Source organism: Lactuca serriola, chromosome 6, assembly GCF_051521515.1.
Source record: "Lactuca serriola cultivar US96UC23 chromosome 6, Lser_US96UC23_V15, whole genome shotgun sequence".
Taxonomy (NCBI): Eukaryota; Viridiplantae; Streptophyta; class Magnoliopsida; order Asterales; family Asteraceae; genus Lactuca; species Lactuca serriola.
The window spans coordinates 130267236-130272100 of NC_136413.1; the positions used below are offsets into that span (position 1 = coordinate 130267236).

Here is a 4865-nt window from a genome sequence, read left to right on the forward strand (position 1 = left end):
TAGTTTAGCAAGTTGCAGGATTTCATGACCAGAAGCTCAAACACAGCCTTGGTGCCACCACTTGAAGATCCCGAGTCTGCAATTCATAAGAAAAAGACACCCTTACAAGAATTGAAGTCAGCTATTTCTAGGAAGTCAGGAAGGAAGACAGGAGAGTCAAGTTCATACGCAAGGCACAAGAGCAATCTTGAGCATTTGGATCATACGCCCGTCCAAACTTAGTCCGAAAGCGATACCGAGCCGGAATTTGAAGAACACACAAGCGAACCCGAGAACGAGCCAAGGAACGAGATGACATCAATTGAAGAAATGTCCATGGGAGCTTACAAGAAGCGGATCCGAGAAGATGTGGGTCCCGGTTTAGTCCAACCCGCAATACCTGCCACTGCCACATTCGAGCTGAAGGGACACATACTGACTGCACTGAAGGACATCCCATTTTTCGGGAAAGATCATTAGGATGCTTTTAAGCATCTAGATGAAGTCAACGACATTATGGATTACTTCAATGTCCCAAATGTCAACAGAAACACAGTCTTGCTTTGGATGCTTCCCATCACTTTCAAAGGAGCTGCTAAGGAATGGTTAAAAGCACTCCCACCGGGTACAATCACCACTTGGGCTCAAATGCGTGAGCAATTCCTGGACAAGTTTTGCCCACCATCCAAGATAGCCAAACTCAAGAAGGCAATAGCCAACTTTGAGCAACAGCCGGGGGAGTCATTATACGAAGCATGGGAGCGGTACAAGGGCTTGCTTAGAAATTGCCCTCAACATGATCTAAATGTGCAGCAAGAGATGTCTATCTTTTATGATGGGGTCAACGTGATGACAAGACAACTCCTTGATTCTCAAGGACCTTTGACAAAGAAAAATCCAAGGGAGGTCAAGGAGATAATTGAAGAATTCGCGAAGCACTCTCGCGAATACCACAACCCTAGGCAAGATGGAATCAAAGGCGGTGGAGGGGCCCAAACTGAAGAAATAGCAGCTGTAATGGCCATGCTGAATAATATGGATCGAAGGATAACACAAATGGACCAGTCGATACATGCCATAAGAGTGGGTTGCGAGAGATGCAGTGGTCTACACTTGACCAAGGACTGCAATGTAGATGAGTTTGGGAACAGAAAAGCTCAAGTGTGCTACTCTAGTGGGGATAAGTTTGATGAGGACTGGAGGAAACCAAAGAAGGAGTGGCTGCCATATGAAGAGTTTAAGAAGCAAAAAGAAGAGAAGTATAGGCAGACAGGTCGAGGCTTTTATCAAAGGGAGCAGCCACCAGCCGAGAAGAAACCCGACCTAGAGACCATTTTGATGAAGTTTATGGAAGCTTCGGAAAAGATACACGATGCCACTGATTCTGCTATTATGGAACAACAAACTTTGATAAAGAATCAGCAAGCCTCCATCCATAACCTTGAAGTGCAATTTGGTCAACTAGCCACTCTGGTTCATGAAAAATTGTCCCCAAAGAATCCCGAAGTAAAGACCCAATCTCACGTAATGGCCATCGATATTGAAGAAGAAGCAATCTCTGAGTTCCTGGAGGCATTGGAAGAAGAACCACAGCAGCCCGATCCAAAACCCAAGAAGTCAAAGTTCGAAAGTGAAAAGGTTGCTAAACCAGCTTCGCCACGACGTGGCACTCCTCTGGCCACGACGTGGCGCATGTCTGATAAAAAATTCTTTGAACCCGTTCCAGCTTATCAGCCACCTTTGGCATTTCCAACCCAAGCTGCACTTAGTCTACTGGAGAAGGAGCATTTAGAGTTTGTAAGGCATGTGAAGGGGATCCCGATTAATACTCCCTTTGTCGAGTCCTTATCCAAAACTCCCGAGAATCAGAAATTACTGCAATATTTGATAGACACTCGAAGACAATTAAAGAAGCAGTCAAAGGTGGTTCTAAGTGAACAAACCTCAAAAGCCGTGTTGGGAGAGACACCAGAAAAGATGGGGAATCCTGGACGCCTCACTCTTCCATGTGAGTTTGGTAATAAATGAAGGTTAATGCTTTAGCCGATTCTAGGGCTAGCATTAATTTGATGCCTTTTTCATTTTATCAAAAATTAGAGATTCAGAAGATGAAGGCTACCAAAATGAAGATTCACATGGCGAATCGTTCGGTGACACAACCCCGGGGCATCATGGAAGATATTTTGGTGAAAATTGGAAAATTTGTTTTTCCAATAGACTTTGTAGTTTTGGATATGAAAGAAGATCCCGATGTTCCAATAATCCTTGGTCGTCCATTGCTTAACACTGCTAGAGCTCTTGTTGATATTCGCGAGTCTAAGCTCACTTTGAGGGTTGGAGATGAACAAGAAGCTTTTGGAATACAAGATGACTTCCAAGAGGATAATGTTAAAGAAGAGGTGTTCACAATTAATGAAGACAATGAACTAGAAGAACTGGAAAAGCTTATGGAAGAAGAGATCAAGGCAGTTCATCAAGTCAAGAGAACAAAACCGAGGGCATTTGTTCCATATTTGATTGAAGTCATAGCTTACGAGAGTCCGCCTTCTTGGGTGAGCGAAGAGGATGAGGAGATGACAAGTGATGAAGAGGAGGTCACTTCAAGAATGACAAAGTCGATGGTGAAAGAGGAGGAGGATGCTATGGAGTGCAAGGAACAAACTAAGGGCACAAAACGCAAGCTTGAAGAAGAGGTAAAAGCTAAAAAGGAGAATTCAAAGAAGGCATATAAAAGGAGAGTTCAAGCTTACAAGAGGCGATTCAAGGAACAAAAGATCTTAGTGGTGGACTCTTCAGAAGATTCAACGTAGAAGGCACGTAGTCCAACTCAAGACTCCAAGAAAAAGAAACGCTTCTCGGGAGGCAACCCGAGCTTGGTTTGCATTTTCTTTTCTTTTAATTTTTTTTTTTAGTTTTTAATTAGGAAAGATAACAACTCATCATCTAATAATTGATACTTAGTAAAGAATTAGCTCTGGGAACTTTAATTAATGAATGAGATGCAAAGTAGTTAGTTAAAATGTATGATTTTATAAAATTTTCCAATTAGGCAATTTCCACGTTGTGGGCTGATACAGCCACGTAGTTGTAAAAAATTAAAACACGGGACCAGAGGACAGTTTTAAAGTCCACGACGTGGGCATAGGCAGCCACGACGTGGCCTTTAAGAAGTCACGGGGGGACCATTTCCTTAAAACCCTTTGACCAACATCCCCATTCCCCATTTGATACTGCCGCACGAACGAGAACAAAATACCCCACATCCAATTTCTTAATCTACTTCCAAATTCCTTGAAAGTTCTTGTCAATTAACTCTACTTGGTATGTGTTCTACTCATTAATTGTAGTTAGTTCTTACAATTTTAAATTTTCATGGTTAGGGTTTATTTGATTCACGAAATTGGTTGAATCTAGTTGTTAATTCTAGGTTGCATGTCCCTTAAATGTCCATAGGAACAAACCCCAAGCATTAATTTTGGTAGAAATGGCATACAAAATGACCGATCCAAAAACTGCTTGCGACTGCGGTCCACGACGTGGCGTAGCCTAGCCACGTCGTGACTTCTGGCAGACAGATTAAATTGTTTTAATGTTTTGGATGTTTGTTGCTTTGGTTTGATTTTGTATGCAGAAATGGGACCACGAAGAGCTATTCCACAGGAGGAAAACCCGATTGATGTGGCAAGTATACATCCCTTATACCAGTTTCCTCAAAACATTCCCCGACCATTGTTAACTACTTACGAGAATCGACTGGGATGGTTGTACAATAGGGAATTTGCGATAGCCCCAATTATCGATTGGGGATGGCTCGGTGGAGTGGGAATGGTTGCTGAGTTGGAACGCTATTGGTCGAAAACATATGTAGGAGATCAATTTTCTTTCACTTGTCATGGGTGGAGGAATTTGTTTGCCATTCAAGAACCCGTATACTGGGAATTATCGGTGGAGTTTTTCTCTACCGTATGCTTCGAGGAACGCACTATTGATTTTACCTACAACCGGGCACTTGTGTTTCGTTTGGGTGGTGTTTATAGATAGTGTAGTCTTCGGGAATTCGCTTGGCGTATGGGACTTTATACCGAAGTGGAGACTCAATCTCCGTTTTTCATATCGTTCTTGCTTGGATGCGTTCGGGATTTTAATCCCGGTATTATGGATGTTCAGTTCTGGCGAGGCATTTCTAGCCATGAGTACAATACTCGTGACTCGAGTGAGTCACAAATTCGAAATCTTGTTTTCCGATTTTTGCATCGCCTGATCACTTTTTCAATAAATCACAAGCATCATGGTGATAACGTCCCCATACAGAATTTGTTTTATTTATGGACTCTTATTACCCCGGGAGTTTGCTGTGATTTACCGTATATGTTGGCGACGTTCATGGGGAAGAAAGCGGCCAATTCTAGGCCCGGGAGTCCGATTACGGGGGGGGGGGGGGGGGGGGGCATTTGGTTACTCGCCTGGCTAGGTCATATCATATTTTGACCCATGACTTTGTGAGGAATCTTACTCGATTCCCGGACACAGATTTGACCATTCAAGTCTTGGCAGCAACCAGGGCAGCAAGAGGAGGCACAACCAGGGCAGCAACCACCAGCCAGACTGCGGCGTCGGAATGTGCGAGCTAGAGGCGAAGTCGAGAGAGAGCGTGATGCTTCACAGTATGTGCAGGGAGTGCCCACCGACCCTTTTCAGAGTCGGGTGGGAACTTATTTGGATAATCTTCGGGGGCATGCCCTTTATCATACCCAGCTTATGTAGGGTATTTATTCGCATTTAGGTGTGACCCGACCACCTTCTATGCCACCATAGTATCCTTATTTTTTGACATGGGAGGAGCTATGGCGTCCGCAGAATGACGGGGCAGGACCAAGTGGAGCGCA

At 43.8% G+C, this 4865-nt stretch overlaps 1 non-coding gene across 1 annotated transcript; it reads right to left on the reverse strand.

The window, feature by feature from the left end:
- Nucleotides 1-675: 675 nt before the first annotated feature.
- On the reverse strand, nt 676-782 carry LOC145060757 (small nucleolar RNA R71). Its single transcript, XR_013686941.1, has one exon. It is a non-coding gene; the product is annotated as a small nucleolar RNA R71 (small nucleolar RNA).
- Nucleotides 783-4865: the final 4083 nt, after the last annotated feature.